The following is a 20,395-nucleotide window of genomic DNA, read 5'->3' as shown; positions in this document are numbered from 1 at the left end:
ACAGGCCTCCTTCACAAATGGAAGAAGTAAATAGAGATTTAATAATAGACATTCACAATATATATATATCTAAAAAAGGGGATTCACTAGAGGTAGATCTTGTCAGGCAAATCTGATCAATTTCTTTGACTGGGTGACCAGAGAATTGGATAGAGGATGTGCGCTAGGCGTGGTATATTTAGATTTTAGCAAAGCCTCTGACAGTGCTCCACAAAGACGTCTGATAAATAAACTGAGTGCCCTTGGGATGGGTCCCAAAGTGATGGGCTGGGTCAGGATCTGGTTGAGTGAAAGGCGACAAGTGGGTAGAGCGCTCCGAGGAAAGGGATGTTACCAGTGTGCCTCAAGGTTCTGTTCTTGGACCTGTTCTTTTTAACATTTTTATAAATGATATTACTGAAGGGTTGTCGGGTAAGAATTGCCTCTTTGCGGATGATATCAAAATCTGCAATAGAGAAAACATACCGGATGGAGTGAATAACATGAAGAAAGATCTGGCGAAGCTTGAAGAAAAGTCTGAAATTTGGCAGCTAAAATTTAATGCTAAGAAATGTAAGGTCATGCATTTGGGCTGCAAAAACCCGAGGGAATGGTACAGTTTAGGGGGTGAAGAACTTATGTGAACGACGGAAGAGTGGGACTTGGGTGTGATTGTATGTGATGATCTTAAGGTGGCCAAACAGGTTGAAAAGGTGACAGCAAAAGCTAGAAGGATGCTAGGTTGCATACGGAGAGGTATGGCCATTAGGAAAAAGGAGGTATTGATGCTTCTGTATAAGACTCTGGTGAGACCTAATTTAGAATATTGTGTACAATTCTGGAGGCCGCACCTTCAAAAAGATATAAAAAGGATGGAGTCGATCCAGAGGAAGGCTACTAAAATGGTGTGTGGTCTCCATGATAAGGCGTATGGGGACAGACTTTAAAGATCTCAATCTGTATACTTTGGAGGAAATGTGGGAGAGAGGAGATATGATAGAGATGTTTACTGTATTTTTTGCTCCATAAGACCCACTTTTATTCCACATAAAAGTAGGTGGAAATCTCGGTGCGTGTTGTGAAGCGAAAGTGCAAAATTTGAATCCCCCGCACAGCTGCAACACCCCCGCTGCGCACCAGCTGCACCACCTTGTTAAACACTACCCTCTAGCCTCCCCTGTACAATTGCAAAACACCCCCCCGTGCCGTACCACCTTTCAGCACCGCTCGCCACCCCCCTGTACAATTACAAAACACCGCCTGGGCTGCAGCTGCAGTACCTTTCAGCACCGCTCGCCACCCCCCCCCACCCCCCTGTACAATTACAAAACACCCCCCCGGGCTGCAGCTGCACTACCTTTCAGCACTGCTCGCCACCCACCGTACAATTACAAAACACCCGCGCCGCAGCTGCACTACCTTTTTTTAAAAAACAACCTCCCCCCACCACCGATGTCGTCGTCACCATACCCTTTTCCAAGCTTGGTGGTCCAACGTATGGCTCTGTATTATTTCCGGGCAGCAGGCGCATGAGTCAGGAGCGTGGTGGGCAGGCCCAAGCTTTACACGCACCTGCTTGGGCCCGCGCTGCTTTTCAAATGGCTGGCTGTAGTTCTTGCGGGACTTGCAAGAACTGCCGGTAGCCATTCGGAGAGCGGTGTGGGCCCAAGCGGGAGCGTGTAAAGCTTGGGCCTGCCCACCGTGCTCCTGACTTGTACGCCTGCTGCCCGGAAATAGTAAGGAGCCATCGAGGGAGGGATGGAAGAATTAAAAAAGGTACAGGGTTTAAAAAAAAAAAAATGTACTGGGGGTTTTGATTAAAAAGGTGTAAGGGGGATGATTAAAAAGGTACAAGGGGGGATGATTAAAAAAGTACAAGGGGGATGATTAAAAAAGGTACTGGGGGTACGTGGGGGGATGAGTTAAGGTACTGGGGGAGCACATGGGGGGATAGGGATGATTTAAGATACTGGTGGGGTACGAGGGGGATATGGGGCCAGCCTGCATGCCTGCCCTGTGCGCTGTCCCTGCCTTCCCTGTACCCTGTCCCGGCCTACCACTAGAACACCAGTGGGGGGAAATGGTACAGAGCCTGGCAGGGAGGGGGGACAGGGTGCAAAGCCTGGCAAGAGTGTGGAGTTGGGTGCAGAGCCTGGCAGGGAGAATTTGGTTCAGAATGTTTTTTTTTCTTGTTTTCCTCCTCTAAATCTAGGGTGCATCTTTTGATCAGGTGCATCTTATGGAGCGAAAAATACAGTAAATACCTACGTAATATAAATGTGCATGAGTTGAGTCTTTTTCATTTGACAGGAAACTCTGCAATGAGAGGGCATAGGATGAAGTTAAGAGGTGATAGGCTCCAGAGTAATCTAAGGAAATACGTTTTTATGGAAAGGATGGTAGATGCGTGGAACAGTCTCCTGGAAGAGGTGGTGGAAACAGAGACTGTGTTTGAATTCAAGAGGGCCTGGGATAGGCACGTTTGATCTCTCAGAGAGAGAAAGAGATAATGGTTACTGTGGATGGGCAGACTAGATGGGCCATTTGGCCTTTATCTGCCGTCATGTTTTTATGTTTCTTTATTACTGTAGGAAGCCATCTGCACTTGTATTTACCTATTTATAAATTTCCCTAAAATTTTGGGAAAAGGGAGATTTGAGTTAAATTCTGTGTCTGTTTAAATTCTGAATTTATTTCTATAGCCAGTTGAGGCCTAGCTTAGCAACAAAAGCCTTATGATTCATGCTGTGCATCCCTTTGTGATCGGTTTAGGATACTCAGCTGATCAAATTGAAGTCTTGTCTGACAGAGAGAAAACTTTGGATAACTTTGAACAAATTGCAGGTGAATGCATCAAAAACTGAACTTTTGTGGGTGTGTAAAGATTCTTGTAAATTTCCTCATCCTTTTTTTAAATGGGATGAATCTATTTTGCAAGCCAAGATTCAGGTTCACAGTTTAGGCATTTTATTGAACTTAGGGTCGACTTTCACAAATCTTTATTTGCGCCAATTGCAAAAGATTTGTATGTTTTATTTCAAAATCTGATTTTGCACAATCATTATAGACCAGCTTCTCCAAATGGTTCCTACATCAGCAGCCGCTCACAAAAGTGGTGTCGATCATGTGTCATTCAGACTAAGGCACTGTTCGGAGAATCGCAGCTACGCAAAAGGTAGGCACCAGAAATGTAGGCCATGGTTTTAAAGGCCTACATTTCTGGCACCTATCTTACACGAGAATCACGAGATGCCTAATGGTCTCTAATACTAACAACACAAGTATTTGAGGACAAAACAACAAATAATACAACTCCCTCAAAAAACAACAGCATACATGAACTTATGATGAGCTCACTTAGATTCCCAAAGAAATTTGCAGTGACAATGCTCAAGGACCATAGCTCCAGCACCTAGGCCAAATATCAAAACAAAAATTTCACGAGGTAGGAAAAAGCCTCAGGATACCTCCCACACCAGCTAACAATTAGACTTTAAAGGTGGGGAAGCTGCACTGGAGTAGATTACCTCATCGGCATAAAAAAACCTCCTCTAGTGGGTATTCATACTTGAAAAAGGCCTTATGCAATGCCTTATGGTGCCAAACAATTCACTCCAAGAAGTTCATAGAAATGAAAAAATACTTATCTTATGATGAATCCACCGCACACTGACGATAGCCAGCATTTTGCTAATTGCAGCTGCCTCAGGATGTGAAGGTGTCAATTCGTTCTTGAGAAACTGCGTATCTCATCATGGCTGCTCCACAGCATTTATGATGGAAAATGTGAGTCCACCAAAATCCTACTGTACTGCCATATAGGTGGTACCTGCAGCCATAAGGGCTATTGGGGTTGAAGACAGGGCATAGTAGGTTTGGGGGGTATTTGGGGGGGCTCACAGTGGGAGTTGTGGTGAAATGTTTATGTGGCACCCTTTTTGTAAAGTTCACATCAGTGCCTGTAAGGTGCCCCACTACTCTGTTGCCATGTCTGGGTGGCCAGTCCATTACTTTGCTGGCTCCTCCCATGTCTAAAAGGTCTTGTTCTACGCAATTAGGACTTGGACAAATTTTGGGACGAGAATGTAGTGTAAAAACAGATGCACTGTCGGTCTGGATGATCAAACGCCTGGATGTACAGGTAGATGATTAAAAAAAAAAAAAAAAAAAGAAGAATATTTTAGATGTATTTTCGAGAATGGACTTTGGACGCTACCAACTTTGGGTGACTAGCGCTCTGGGCCTAAAACGGACTTAGATGTTTTAAAAAAAATTTTCTTTTTTGAATTTACTAGATTATTTTACTGGGGGTTTTTTTTTTTGGGGGGAGGGGGTTTGGTTTTATATATTTTTAGATGAAAATTGTTACTTTTAGGTTTATATTTGTCATAATTTATGTATTATATTTACTCCCTCCCCTTTTACAAAGCTACGCAGCAATGTCCCCAAAGCGTTTAAATCCCGAAGGACTTCGGGGCAGTTACCATAGCGGCCTGTGTTAAACAGTTTTGTAAAAGAGGCCCTTACTTTGTTAAGTTGTGAATATTATCTGATTAACTGTGAATGTCTTGCTGTAAGCCATTCTGGGCTTACTTGGAGGACAGGCTAAAGAGCCAAATAACTAACTAAATAAATAAAATGTTTATTAAAGTCAATTCAGACATCAAAAAAACATTAATGTTAGTTTTCCGCGCCAAGCTAATCACTGAGGAGCACAAAATACAGGGTCTCAATTCATTCCACATGACTCAAATATCCAAACATAAAACAACATTGAACATATCTACGTAGCAAAGGCTGTCCCTATCTAATGAGGTCAGCACAGAGGAAATTTTTCACAGCAAGATTTACAGTAAGTGAAAACCCTAGCCTAATATACCGGTGCCTTTAGGACACCTAGCAATGCCCAAGTCGAGTTAGGCGCTGCTAGGCACGATTCTATAAATGAAGTCTAGCAGTAGATTAACAAGCCGCCCCGAATAGTGCCTAGGATATAGATGACACTAGGCACTGTTTATAGAATCTGGCCCTTATTTTCCTTTATAGAATAGGCTCCAAATAATTGTCTTTTCAGTGCATAAAAATATACGCCCCTGTACAGAATTACTCTTCACATGACTAGTTCATTATGGATTTTTGCCTAAGCACAAGTTACTGAGGAAGCTTCCTAAAACATTATGGGGTCAATAATGGTTGTATAAGTCTCCGTTTCCACCACCTCTTCCAGGAGACTGGCCACAGTTAGGGTTCAGAGCACAAATGATGGTGAATAAATGAAAGCAAAAGGCAATGCTACGAATACTGCTATTAGAATCAATTTGCATGCAAAAATTAGCCAAATTTAAGTTATTTATAGCAATACTTGATGCAGAATGGAACAAACTGCTTTTGTCAGTGGAAGTTGGGCCCACAAATAATGTGAAATAGTCTTTCCAAAGGCCTCTCCTTAGGTATCTAAGACCTTACATCAGTTTTTCTTATCTGACAGGCCCATGTTTATACTGCTTTGTCTCTGAATCCCCCTGACACAGCCAGACACCTTCAACACCGCCACTCCTCATTCACAATTAGTAATTGAAGAAGAAACACACTTCTATGTACGTGCATGTTACCCCTGGCCAGCTCTGTGCATATGTACATATATGACTGGATGCCCTGTCCAGGCTCTGTCTTGTTTAGGTCTGCGCAAAACAAGTGTATAATTGTACTATGCACTGGTATATTTTAGAGGAACTTGTTTAGAGCTTTTATTCTTTTCCTTTGGATTTCTGATTTTTCATCTCTGTACACTATGGAGATATACAGTGGTACCTCAGTTTACGAGTGCACCAGTTTGCGAGTGTTTTGCAAGACGAGCAAAACATTCGCAAACTTGGTGCCTCGTAAACCGAGCTTGCCTCGCTGTACGAGCGCCCCCCCCCCGGCGATCCGGCATCCCCCCCCAGCGATCCGGCATCCCTCCCCCCCTGCTCGCATTGCCCCCCCTCCACTGCGATCCTACTTCCCCCCCCCACCACGAGCAGTCAATGACACCCTTTACCCGACTTGGCACCAGTGCCGGTGCCCGAAGATCCTCCCTCTTCTGGCGCAGCCCGGGCTGGGCGGTGCATTGGAGATCCTCCTTCTTCTGGGCTGGGGCTGGGCTGGACTGGCTTTGAGCATTTGCGCATGCTCAAAGCCTTCTGGTCTCGCTCTCAGTCTCGGAGAGAGTGAGACCAGAAGGCTTTGAGCATGCGCAAATGCTTAAAGCCAGTCCAGCCCAGCCCAGCCCAGAAGAGGGAGGATCTCCGACATACCGCCCAGCCGCGCCAGAAGAGGGAGGATCTTTGGGCACCGGCACTGGTGCCAAGTCGGGTAAAGGGTGTCATTGACTGCTCGGGAGGGGTAAAGTAGGATCACGGTGGAGGGGGGCAACGCGAGTGGGGGGGGGGAAAATGGATCGCGGGGAGGGGTTTGGAACAGCGTCAGATTCCTCAAGGAGGGGGGAGAATGGAGCAGTGCCGGTAGCCTCTTGGGGGGGGGGGGGAGGAGGAGGTGGAACCAATCAAAGCAGTTTCCCTTACTTCCTATGGGGAAACTTGCTTTGATATACGAGCAATTTGGTTTACGAGCATGCTTCTGGAACGAATTATGCTCGTAAACCAAGGTTCCACTGTAGTTGCAATTCTCTGCAGTCCAGCCCTTCATGCTCCCTTCCTGAGCATGGGAGACTGGACTAGCATGAATACCATCTACTTGTAACCAGAAGCTGTGTAGTTGTTCATTCTGACATCATATTAAAGGTATCTTTTGTATCTTTCCTGGGTGAGTGTGTGTGTCTGTAGTCTATGAATAGTTGTCATCTCAAAATACAAAGGAACTCGTAAGGTACCAGCAGGAGCCACTGCTGTTCTAGACCAATTTTAAAGTACATATTTGAAAGATCTTTGCGTGCAGTGGATCTGCAATGTCCTCCAGACTTAATACCATGTCTTCAACTTGGTAAATGAAATAGGCAATGCAGAACTAGGTTCTGTCAAAGCTTTTTCAAGGACATTTCCCTAATAAATCACATCATAGTTAAAGATATATAATTCTTACATATTAAAATTACAGCTATCAACTTTCACAGAGAATTATAGAAGGTAACACCTTAGATTGCTAGTACCATTATTTCTACATCTTACTTAGAAAATGGAAAAAAATGGCTGCGACGTTTTTTGAAATGAATACATAGCTCTTAGTATATGCTAGCTTACGTTATGATGTAAACAATTAGCTTAGCGTTTCATAGGCAGAATCTGGGCAATAATATAGGGGTTCTTTTAAATCAATGTCATCTATTCTAATTCTTTGTTTAATCCATTCGGTTTACATAAGCATTACTGGGTCAGACCAATGGTCCATCAAACCCAGTAGCCTTTCTCACAGTGGCCAATCCAGGTCACTAGTACCTGGCAAAAACCCAACGTGTAGCAATATTCCATGCTACCAAAAAAGGCCAAGCAGTGGCTTCCCCCATGTCTTTCTCAATAACAGACTATGGACTTTTCCTCCAGGAACTTGTCCAAACCTTTCTTATAACCAGCTACGCTATCTGCTCTTACCACATCCTCTGGCAACGCGTTCCAGAGCTTAACTATTCTCCGAGTGAAAAATATTTCCTCCTATTGGTTTTAAGAGTATTTCCCTGAAACTTCGAGTGTCCCCTAGGTCTTTGTAATTTTTGACGGAGTAAAAAATCGATCCACTTGTACCCGTTCTACTCCACTCAGGATTTTGTAGACTTCAATCATATCTCCCCTCAGCTATCTCTTTTCTAAGCTGAAGAGCCCTAACCGTTTTAGTCTTTCCTCATACGAGAGGAGTTCCATCGCCTTTAGCATCTTGGTTGTTCTTTTTTGAACCTTTTCTAGCGCCACTTTATCTTTCTTGAGATAAGGAGACCAGAATTGAACGCAATACTGCAAATGAGGTCACACCATGGAGTGATACAAGGGCATTATGACATTCTTAGTCTTGTTAACCATCCCTTTTTTAATAATTCCCAGCATCCCATTTGATTTTTTTGGCTGCCGCTGCACATTGGGCAGAAGGTTTCATCATATTGTCTACAATGATACCCAGATCCTTTTCTTGGGCGCTAACCCCCAAGGTGGACCCTAGCATCCGGTAACTGTGATTCAGGTTATTCTTCCCAATGTGCATCATATTGAATTTGTCCACATTAAATTTTAGCTGCCACTTGGGATGCCCAGTCTTCCAATTTCCTAAGGTCTGCCTGCAGTTTTTCACAAACCACATGCGTTAACAACTTAACAGTTTAGTGTCATCTGCAAATTTAATCAACTCACTCATCATTCCAATTTCCAATTCACTTATAAATAAGTTAAATAGCACCGGTCCCAGTACAGATCCCTGTGGCACTCCGCTGTTTACTTTCCTCCATTGAGAAAAATGACCATTTAACCCTACCCTCTGTTTTCTATCCAATAACCAATTCCTAATCCACAACTGAACTTTGCCACCTATCCCATGACTCTTTAATTTTCTCAGGAGCCTCTCATGAGGAACTTTATCAAAAGCTATCTGAAAATCTAGATACACTATATCAACCATCTCATCTTTATCCACATGTTTATTCATACCTTCAAAGAAGTCAAGCAAATTTGTGAGGCAAGATCTCCCTCGGCTGAACCCATGCTGACTCCGTCTCATTAAATCATGTTTATCTTCATGTTTCACAATTTCATTTTTTATAATCATTTCTACCATTTTGCCTGGCACCAAAGTGAGGCTTACCAGTCTGTAATTTCCCGGATCTCCCGTGGAGCCCTTTTAAAAAAATCGGCGTTAACATTGGCCACCCTCCAATCTTCAGGTACTACAGACGATTTTAGTGACAGGTTACAGATCACTAACAGCAGTTCAGCAATTTCATGTTTGAGTTCTTTTAGTACCCTAGGATGTATACCATCCGGTCCTGACGATTTATCACTTTTTAACTGAAAGAATGCTTCTTATTATACCAATGTTGGACCAGCGGAGCTTCTAGATTTATCGTATTTATCTTGGATTTATGCTCAGTAAGTCTTACCCCCCTCTTCTACAAAGTCGCAGCAACAGCCTTGATGCCCTTTAAATCTCTATGAGCTTCGGGGCCATTACTGGGTGGCTTTGTAGAAGAGGAAGTTAGTTTAATCATTCTACTAGTTCTACTCACGTAGAGAAGATCACAGGTACATTTAATCAGATATTTTACTCCCTTACTAGAGCATGATGTTTGAGATGAAGAAAAATATACTTTTTAGTGGCAGAATCCATTCACGAGGGTCCTGTCAAAGTTAAAGCACACCATTGGCATTATCCACAAGTAGTATGGGAAAACTCCTCCATTGAATTTTTTTGTTTGATCTCAAATTTGTGTGCTGATAGCATTTCTCCTATAGTTCTATCCCTTTTATAAGAAATAGGATATTCAGAAAACATCGGGCTCAACTGAAGTATCAACCAATGTTTTTTTTACAATAGAGAAAAACTTTCCACTAAGGGGCATAAATGGGAGTATACATATCATCTGATCTTCCTGTGTTTTTATTCGACTTTCTTGTATTAATACAGATCTACGTGCATACAGTATTTAGCCCATAACTAAGCTCTTTGGATATTTTTAAGGGCTACCCTCTTTCATTAAATCGTGTTGTTAAGACCTTGGATTGCTGTTCAAACTCTTTCAAAGATGTACATAATCTATTAATCCTCAGATACTGACTTATCGGTAAAATATATTTCAGTTGGTAAGGATGAAAACTTGAAAAAAGTAGAAAGTTGTTTCTCTCTGCTGGCTTTCTATATAGGGTAGTAACTAGAAGATGATTACTGTCTTTCAGGATTAAAAGGTCCAAAAATGCTATTCTCGTTTCATGGTATGTCATACTGAACAATAAATGAGAGTCCAGTATATTTAGCCAAATTACAAATTGTTCTAATTCCAACAAGATACCTGAGTGATGCTTATTGTTCTCTTTGGACTCACTATTAGAGAATGACACGGGGAGCGATCCCCGCAGCGAACTGCTGCGTGGCTGCGGTTTGGCTGCGGGTTATGGTGACCTCATTAGCAAATCGCCGCAGACGCGGGGACAAATCCTTTCACCGACCGCAAAAACGGTGAATAGATTTGTCCCCGCAGGCCAATGTCCCCCCTTCTAGGAACCGCTATTTACCTGTGTTTCACCGTGCTCCTCATTTGTCAGATCAACCCTTCCTGCCAATAGAACCCGCCCCCCCCCCCCCCGACGATCGCCCTCAGCCCTTCATGCCGACAGAACCAGCCCTCCCCAACGATCGCGGCAGGAGGGTACCCATCCCCTCCTGCCTACCCCAACAGCCCCCCCCGACGATCGCAGCAGGAGGATATCCAACCCCTCCTGCCAGCTCCCCAACAGCCCCCCTATGATCACTGGTAGGAGGGTGCCCAACCCCTCCTGCCGGCACCCCCAACGGCCCCCTATATCGCCAATAGGAGGGTGCCCAACCCCTCCTGCCGGACCCTCCCCCAACAAACCCCGCCATCCCGAAACACCACCCTTAGTCTTACTTTCCAAGTTGGACCGGACAGCTCCTCGCTCGTCTGGCCAGCAGGCCTGCCTCCGTCCAAATGAGGCGGGCCCGCCCCTCCCCTCCCCTGCCTAACCCACAGGATCCTAGGGCCTAATTGGCCCAAGCACCTAAGGCCCCTCCTATAGCGGGAGTGGCTTTAGGTGCCTAGACCAATCAGGCCCTAGGATCCTGTGGGTTGGGCAGGGTAGGGGCGGGCCCGCCTCATTTGGACGGAGGCAAGCCTGCTGGCCATACGTGTGAGGAGCCGTCCGGTCCAACTTGGAAAGTAAGACTAAGGGGGTTCCGGGGTGGGAGGGTTCATTGGGGGGGGGTCCAGCAGGAGGGGTTGGGTACCCTCCTGCCGGCGATCTTAGGGGAGGCCATTGGGAGGACCGGCAGGAGGGGTTGGGTAAGCATTTAAAGTACATGTCGTGTTTGTTTTTGCATTGCTAGCCCCAGGGGTGGTGGAAGATTAGTGATTGAAAAACTGTATGAAAAATAACTATTTTAAATTTAGTGATCAAAATGTGTCAGTTTTGAGAATTTATATTAATTAATTTTTTCTCTGCGTGTTTTGTTTTTGTATAGTTATTAACTAATATTTAACTAAGTTTTAAAGTTTTAAAGAATGTTTCCTTTATACGTAAATAAAGAAAAGTATATAAAATCGTACCCGTTTGAGGCTTTTATGTATGCAGCGGTGACGGTGACGGGGCGGTGAATGGGGTTGCAGTGGCGGTGACGGGGCGGTGAATGGGGTGGCAGTGGCGGTGACGGGGCGGTGAAGGGAATGGCGGTGACGGGGCGGTGCAGAGGATGGTGAGACGGGGACGGGGCGGTGACGGGGACCAATTTTTTCACCGTGTCATTCTCTACTCACTATCTCTGCAGTAAGATGTACCACCAATGTTTTTCAGCCTAAATAACTTTGAAGTTTGGATGATTTGCCTGATTTGAGGCTTGTCTAAAACCTTACAAAAGAGTCTTGTCATCATAGTGGCCTCCCTGAAGCTCCTCTGCCAGCGATATCGACTTTTGATTATGTACTACTTTGATAGGACTATGTTTTTCCTATGATCTGAGCTTAAGACTTTTAGACCACTAAGTTTTTATAATGCTGTATGGTATGTTTTTATTATCTGATGATATGTTTATGCTATTTTGCTAGTTTTAACTCCTGAATTTTTTAATCTGCTTTTTCTTATGCCTTTTTGTCAGTTCCTAAGCTATTTTAGCTATATTATTCCTATTTGATACTATTGTTTTTACTTATTTTTTTAATATGGACTTTATCTTTTGGTTTGTTGGGTTCCTACTTTGTCTGAATGCTGGCAATGTCTACTCAGTAAGTCTATCCCCTCCAGATTCCCTAGAATCAATTTTAGCAGATTGTTCTTGTTTGGGCCAGAAAATCCCTCTTATTATAGGTAATAGAAAACCCTTCCATAAGAAATCGACCTCCCCCCCCCCGAAACCTAATTACTTTGAAGCCTATTTTACTAGATAATAATGATCCAAAGATTCTCTTAGATTCCCTTACTCTGGTTCCTGTCCTTTACTGTAATGCCAGATCTATTTGTAATAAACGGCAGATCATTAAAGACTTGTTAACTGATATAGATCGAGGTCTAATGTGCATCAGTGAATCATGGATTTCTCAGGATGACACCTTTACCCAAAATGATGTCTGCCCCCAGGGCTTTAGGAGCCTATTGTCCTTTAGAAACAATAAAAAGGGTGGCAGACTAGCTCTATTATTTAATTCATTTTTTTAATGTTCAACTACTTGAAAAGGCTAGTAGCCCAGAGTTAGAATATTTGCTGGCATCTGTTAAGAATGAATTTTCCTCACACCCTTTGGGCATTCTCCTTTTATATCGACCCCTAACCTCATGGAATAGATCTTCCATTTCTGTTTTGGATAAGATTGCTGATGCTTCAATCAAATTTCATAGATTACTAGTGTTAAGTGACTTAAATTTGCATCTTGAAGGTACTAATAATAGGGATGTCTCTGATTCCATCCTTTTTCTTCAGTCACTTGGTTTTTCATCTTCACCCTTTGCCCAAACTCATGAAAAAGGTCATTCACAGGATATTGTTAGCTTTTTTGATCATACCACTCAACAGACTTCCATTGATGCTGTTCGTAGGCAGCAAGTCCCTTGGACCGATCATTATCTTGGTGAGTTTTCACTCCCTGTTTTTATGTCCCATATTCCGACACAATTTTTGCAGAAAAAAAACTGTCACTTTTAGAAAGAAAATTTGTTCAGAATATTTCTGGTCCCAAGTTTTAGCTTCCCTCAAAATAAATGTTCTATTTTGCTCCAGTTTGATTTATCTGCGGCGTTCAATGTAGTACATCACAACATTTTACTTCATTTACTCTCAAATATAGGCCTCCATCAGGTTGTTCTGGATTGGTTCTCTAAATTTCTATTGTCTCGTTCTTATTCAGTGAATATTGAAGGTGATATCTCCAAACCCTGGCGGCCTTCTTGTGGGGTTCCCCAGGGCTCTCCGCTTTCTCCAATTTTATTTAACCTCTATATGACCACACTGAATACTTTTAAGTTGTTAGCTTTGGAAACACTGTTCACCTATGTAGATGATATCTTTATACTGATTGAGATCAATTCGGATATTACCAATTTAGTTTCTAAAGTAAATCATTGCATTTCCCAAACTTCAAGCCTGGGCTCTTTCTGTTCGGATGAAGCTTAATTCAACTAAAACTAAACTTCTGTGGTTAGGTCCAAAATTGGACTGTCTTCCTCCTAGTTTTGGAATCTGGGGCCTCTTTGCAGATCGAGTTCTCTTCTAAGATATTGGGAGTCCTTTTTTATTCTTCTCTTACCTTTAAGGACCAAATAAATTCCCTGGTCAAGAAATGCTTTTTTAGTTTACGAATGTTGAGGAAGGTTAGACATCTTTTTCATCTTCGACATTTCTCTGTTTTGGTTCAATCATATTAACTTGACTAGATTATTGCAATACTATCTAACTTGGCATCACAAAGATCTGTCTCCAAAGATTACAATTAATTCAGAATACTGCTGTGAAGCTGATTTTTGGAAAAAGTAAATTTGACCATGTGACCCCTTTGCTCCTGAGTCTTCATTGGCTCTCGGTTTATCTTAGAATTCAATTCAAATGTGCTTGTATCTTTTTCAAAATTTTATATGGCATTTTTATTCCCATCGTTCCCTTATTATGGAATGCATACAGATTTTCCTTTGCAAGAGACATCCAACAATTCAAACTCTCCCTTCCTTCTAGAAAAGGAATTAAAGGAGTTAAGATCTTCAGTCAATCTCTGGCTTTTAAACTTTCTCAACTATGGAATGAACTCCCCTTAATTCTGAGGAGCCCCAGTTCTTTCCAATCTTTCCTTAAATTTCTAAAAACTTTTTTTTGCCAAACATTTTGAAAACTAATTTCTTTGAAACCTTTGCTATTACTTTATTTAATTTATATTTAATCATTGTAAACTTTCTTTAGTTTTTATCTAATTATTGTAAACCGAGTCGAGCCACTGCCAAGAATACACTCATAAGAACATAAGAATTGCCGCTGCTGGGTCAGACCCGTGATCCATTGTGCCCAGCAGTCCGCTCATGCGGCGGCCCTCTGGACAAAGACCAGCGCCCTAATTGAGACTAGCCCTACCTGTATATGTTCTGGTTCAGCAGGAACTTGTCTAACTTTGTCTTGAATCCTTGGAGGGTGTTTTCCCCTATGACAGACTCCGAAGAGCGTTCCAGTTTTCTACTACTCTCTGGGTGAAGAACAACTTTCTTATGTTTGTACGGAATCTATCCCCTTTCAATTTTAGAGGGTGCCCTCTTATTCTCCCTACCTTGGAGAAGGTGAACACCCTGCCCTTATCTATTAAGTCTATTCCCTTCAGTACCTTGGATGTTTCGATCATGTTCCCTTCTCAATCTCCTCTGTTTGAGGAAGAAGAGGCCCAGTTTCTATAATCTTTCGCTGAACGGCAACCCATCTTAGTCGCTCTTCTCTGGACCCTTTCGAGTAGTACTATGTCCTTCTTTATATACGGTGACCAGTGCTGAACGCAGTACTCCAGGTGAGGGCGCACCATGGCCCGGTACAGCGGCATGATAACCCTCTCCGATCTGTTCGTGATCCCCTTCTTTATCATTCCTAGCATTCTGTTCACCTTTTTTGCTACCGCCACACTCCCTAACATTGAACCATAGTGATCAGCTTTTTGTTTTTGAATGCTGGCTAGTGTTGTGAAAAATAAACAAAATATTCTCTATTGAATATCCAGACTCTGTACTGTGCTTTCCAGATAGCAACAATGGTCAAATCACTATTTAGATAAAGTCAGTCAGGACAGACTTTTCAACCTGGTTCTGCCCAAGCTCTACCTAAAGACTACCCTAGCATTATCCAGATAACTAAGACATCAAATACTATAAAATACAAATCATATGGCTGTTGCTGGTGTTTTACTTCACTGCTTATTATATTTTCTATCTTGCTACTGATATAAAATAGAAGTGCATTGTTAATGCAAGCTACAACACTCTTGAAATAGAGGAGCTAGAGAGAGTGAGTGAAGTGAAGATTGGGTCCTTGAAGAAGGTCGTAGAGATGTGAAACGGGGAAACTCCGTTGGACTTTTGGTCTTCATCTCAAGCTAAGTACTCGCTCCCTATACTATAAAAATAGTGTTTGGGACATGTGAAAAATACAAACAAAAAGATATAAACATAAAAATATAAGTTAAACTCAAAATACCAAACTAAAAAAAGTGGTTGCATTAGCAATTTCTCTTACCTGGATTTTTTTTTCAGACTAATGATAGCTCGCAAAGGAGTAGATTAAACAAGTTCAATCTACCGCTTAGAAACCATGAGCCCTTGAAGTCTTTTTCCCCCTTGAGAGAAACCCTGAGCGTTGGTCAGTAGCAAGACAGAAAAGACATATCTACATATCTTTTATAAGAACCACCCTTTATAGAAGGGAAATCAAAAAATGAGGGGTTGGACTAAGAATGACCTTATCTAATGAATAAAAACTGATCAAATAACTTGGTACTAAACCATGCAAAAATGAACTTAAATAGCACTCTGGTATCTACAGGGAGTCAACACAATCTTTGGTAATATGATGTCACATGATCTGATTTTGTCAAATTAAAAATTAAGTGCACAGCTATATTCTGAATTATACACAATTTATGAAAATGTTTCTGCTGACCTGCCAGATATACAATATTGCAGTAGTCTAACATAGTAACTACTAAATGCTCTGCGTCCACTTTCATCAATGCAGATTACTTGTGTATAGATATATGTAAGCAGTGAGAGTGTTTCATTAATACAAGCTCCCAGAGTGCATTTCTGTATCTTCAGTGGGCTGAGCACCCCTTTTTCCTGGTTGCTGCTCTTGTGGATGGAAATAGCTGACTCCATTTTAGAGCTGATCATGACTATAGAAGAATACTGTTCTCCTTCTGAATTTTGCTAGCTGAAATACAGCTTAGTGAGAGAAGTTGGAAAATACATTCCCGGCTTGCCCTATTTATAGGAGATGCTGGTTGAGTGTAGATTATGTAGAAGAAATCCTTGAGAACAACTGAATTGTAAGTTTATTTATTTCTTTAAATTTTGTATTAAAGAAAGTTGTTTAAGGAATTAGAGAGTCTAGCCTTTAAGCTGCTTAACAATCCTCAGAGTTGAGAGTGAAAGGTCAGGACACTATAAAGATTGTACAATTAGTTCAGTGGTCTCAAACTCAAATCCTTTGCAGGGCCACATTTTGGATTTGTAGATACTTAGAGGGACGCAGAAAAAAATAGTTAATATCTTATTAAAGAAATGACAACTTTGCATGAAGTAAAACTCATTATAGTTTATAAATTTTTCCTTAATTGCTTCTGATAATTTCAACTATACACAGCTGAAAGCAGTGCAACATGGAGAAAGTGAAGTTTAGATAGTTTTTCACTTTCTGCATGTTGCACTTCTTTCAGCTGTGTATAGCTGAAATTATCAGAAGCAATTAAGGAAAGATTTATAAACTATAGTGTTTTACCTCATGCAAAATTGTGATTTAGATTCTAAAGTATCAACTGCAAGAGACAAGATTTTGGTGTAGTCCTCTAGGCTTTTTTTGTGACTAGAAAATTTGTGCCTTAAGTGTCCAGGGGTCGCGTCTGCAACTGCCTTCAGCTCTCACCTCCTCCAGCACTGGACACAAACGCCATCTTATATCAAGCAGTCACCGCCAGGAGAGATGCCTAATTTCACGAGAGTTCACGAGATTATGTACACACGCCTAAGCCGCATTGCCTCCAATGGTTACCTTACATTCTGGAACGTTGCCCGACTCACTGCTGTAACCTCACGCAAGCGCTTTCCTGCATCTGTATGCGATTGTCCTCTCCACTCCACCTCACAATCCCATACAGATGCAGGAAAGCGTTTGCATGAGGTTACAGCAGTGAGGCGGACAATATTCCAGAACAAAGGTAACATACCAAGGCATCATAATATAGTACCTGGCAGGCTGCGAGTTTGAGAGCACTGAATTAGTTGAAAAGGAAGACCGCAAAAATAAAATCTTACGGATCTAAGCTTCCAAAGCAAGGAAAAACTTTTGCATAACTTGCCATAGAGAGGGTTGCCATAGACAGGTTCCTAGCAAGCTGCACACCCAGGATCTTAATAGTTGAAGCAGTAGGATAGGTAATCCCATTCAAGGCCTAGGTCAGCGAAGCCATAAAGAACTTTGTCTTTTCTTTATTCAGCTTCAACCTAAAATCGATAAACACACGTGAGGTATCCCATGATGGTGTGCTGGCAGGGGTTTGCTTACCTTTGCCTTGCTGTGCAAAGCGCTGGAGAATTTTCTCCCTTCGCTGACCTCTCACATTGAGGATACCCTGTTCACAACAAATTTAGTATTTAATTGAATTCACGGTTTGTGGCTTTTCACACAAGCCTTTAATCATCAGATTACCACTCTCAGAACTCATTGACTTTTTTACCGCCTGTATGTTTTTTGTCTTTTGAAGCTCCTCCGGCAGTCCTTTTTTTGGAGATTCTGTATTGTTTTGAACATCCGCAAAGAGGCAAACCTTACAAGACAGTAATATTGCTTACAAAAATGTTAAAAAGAACAGGGCCAAGAACCGAACATTACGACACGCCATTAGCAGCATTCTTTTCCTAAGAGTGAGCTCCATTTCCTAAAAGTGAGCTCTGCTGCCTTCAACTTAACCAGTTCCTACCCCAGCCCGTCTCTTTGGGGCCTATATTGAGGGCACTCAGTTTGTTTATTAGATGCCTGCATGAAACAATATAAACAGCTTTGCTAAAATCTAAATACATCACCATTCAGTGCTCTCCCTCAACCGAACTCTCTGGTAACCCAATCAAAGAAATTGATCTGATTTGTCTGGCAAGACCAGTCTCTAATGAAACTATATTGTCTCAAGTTCTATTGGATTCCAGAAACTTCCCTATTCTCTGTTTTAAAAGTGTTTCCATTAATTTACTTAGCACAGAAGTCAGACTTCCGCTTTCAAAAAATTAAATGCTGAATCAGTAGGTCTCCTTAGTGACTTCACTCCAGTTATTAACTCAAATTTGATTGTGTTATGATAATTATTGCCAAGCAGCACCAACACTATTTCCTGTTGAACTAAGTCCAGTATTCTACAAACTAAGGATTAGATCTAAAACAGTTCCCCCCTTTAAGCAGAGGCTTCCTTTAACTACCAGCTGTGCTCTAAATTGATGTTACATAACATCAACTTTAAATGCTATGCTATATTATAAAACAAAATATACACATGAAACACTAGTTAAACTATACTCAAATGTTTTTGTTAAATAAGCACTAAAATTACCTATTTAAGCCCAAATCTACCTTTTGCCAGTGCATTTTCACAGAAGGTAAATACTTACCAGTGAGGTTTTTCTCCTCTCAACAAGTCCTGCTCATCACTTCTTCAACAAGTTTTTCTCTTTTGAATATATGTAAAGATATTTTTAGCATTAGTGTTTCCTCTACAGCAAGCGTCTTCTCAAAGTACACCTTGGATCCCTTATGACTTTATATGTCCAGGCACACATGACCCGAAAGAGGTACGTCAAGGCTCTTGGCAATGTCTGTGGCCCATCTGAAATCAGTCTTCATGAAAGAGATCTGCAAAATTGTGATGTGGGCTTATGTTCACATATGCACATCACACTACTATTTGAAAAAACTTTCTCAATGCAACAGTAGAATGGTTCAATATATTCAGTGGAATCTATGAAATTTACCATTGAATTCCTTTCCCCACAAAGATTACCCTTTGAAATAGAATAATTGAAGTGCATTATATAATGCAGTTGGTAGGAAACTCAAACTGGAAGTTTGGTGTTACAGTCTAAGTTTCCTGATGACAAATGTCTGACAGATAGGGAATCCAACCTCAACTGCTCTAGTAGTCATTTCTGCTTAAGGAAATTTTATAAGCATGAACGTAATACTAATAAAAAAAAGATTGTCAACATATAATATAACTTCAAGGCTAAACAAAGCAGTTTCAAAAGTATTACAGACAAGGCATTTCCTTGGGTATCGGTTTGAAACTTGATACACATTTTGTAAGTCTAATTGTACTTTGTCTGAAAAGGCATTCCACACAATACTGGTCAAATCTGGATTCATATCACATCACTTTGACAGCATATTAGGCAGCAAAAACTAAGAAATCCTTTTCATTTGTTACACAAATATGCAAGGTTAATAGTGTAATTGTTAAAAACAAGTACAGATTTACGCTCCTCTTCCCGAAACAGGATGACCCTCCTTAAATTTTTCATTACAAGACTCCCGAGTCTACATTGTTGCTCTAAGACTGTGAACATTCTTACCTATTTATCTCCCTCCTTATAAAACCCTACTTAACCTCCCTCTATGCAATCTATACAATTTTCAGTCCTCTCTCCGTTGCTGTAGCTCGCTGATTCTCTTCAGCCATTTTTCCTGTAAACTGCCTTGAACCAAAAGGCTTTTGCGGTATATAAATAAAGATTAATGTTATGTTATGTTAAAAAGATGAAATAAAATGTATTGCGCTGGAAAGGTTCATGTTCCAGCCAAAACACCAGTAATGATTCAGTCTATTTCTAAATAATGATTTTTTTTAAAAATCACAAACCATAAGTACTAGATGAGCATGCGTCTTGTACAAATTGGGTGCAAACCAAAGAAAAGACAATGTTTGCTTTCTGGGACAGAGGGAGAATTTCACACTCTAAACTGAAAGGTACCGTATATCATGCTGACAAGTGAACTCTACTACTGTCTAGAATGGAAGTAATTTACTACCAAGGTCAACAAAGCTACTGCACTCTCTCTCAGAGTAAGATCCATTATAGACACAATTAAACAAAAAACAAAAAAAAGCTAAATAGATTTATCACTTGAATATGAACTCAATACATTTACACACAACTTTACAATAAAAATCAAATCAAATAGAAAACTGGTGTGTTTGTATGTATGTGAGAGAGCAAGCAAGAAACATACACACACAGCACATACACTAGGTTGCCTAGGTGCCTATAATTTAGCATACAGAAAAAGTGGTTTGGGGGGGGGGTTGTGGTGGTTTTACTCCTCTGCTTTTTCGTTGCCTACAATTTAGCACATAATGCTCAATTTCATCCTGTCCATGACAGGATCTGTAAGAGCAAGTCTTCTCAGAAGATATGTCAGTTTTCCTACCAGGATAGGCCGTCATCCTGCTTCTTCTACTGCTGGGTGCTCAGGATAGTAAGAGCTGCTAGCACTGCTGCTG

The 20,395-nt window shown here is 41.4% G+C and overlaps 1 protein-coding gene across 5 annotated transcripts in view; it reads right to left on the bottom strand.

The window, feature by feature from the left end:
• Positions 1–20,395, bottom strand: part of ARL15 (ADP ribosylation factor like GTPase 15) — a 631,237-nt gene that overhangs the window by 217,523 nt on the left and 393,319 nt on the right. For 4 of the 5 annotated variants that reach the window (XR_004538155.1, XR_004538156.1, XR_004538154.1 and 1 more), the window contains one exon: positions 18,510–18,750. The exons of the other annotated variant lie outside the window; for it this stretch is intronic. The gene's annotated coding sequence lies outside the window, so the exon portion shown is untranslated. The remainder of the gene's footprint in view (positions 1–18,509; positions 18,751–20,395) is intronic. 5 annotated transcript variants of the gene reach the window in all.

The sequence above is a fragment of the Geotrypetes seraphini genome, chromosome 1 (assembly GCF_902459505.1).
Source record: "Geotrypetes seraphini chromosome 1, aGeoSer1.1, whole genome shotgun sequence".
Taxonomy (NCBI): domain Eukaryota; kingdom Metazoa; phylum Chordata; class Amphibia; order Gymnophiona; family Dermophiidae; genus Geotrypetes; species Geotrypetes seraphini.
This window is presented reverse-complemented; position numbering and strand designations above follow the sequence as displayed.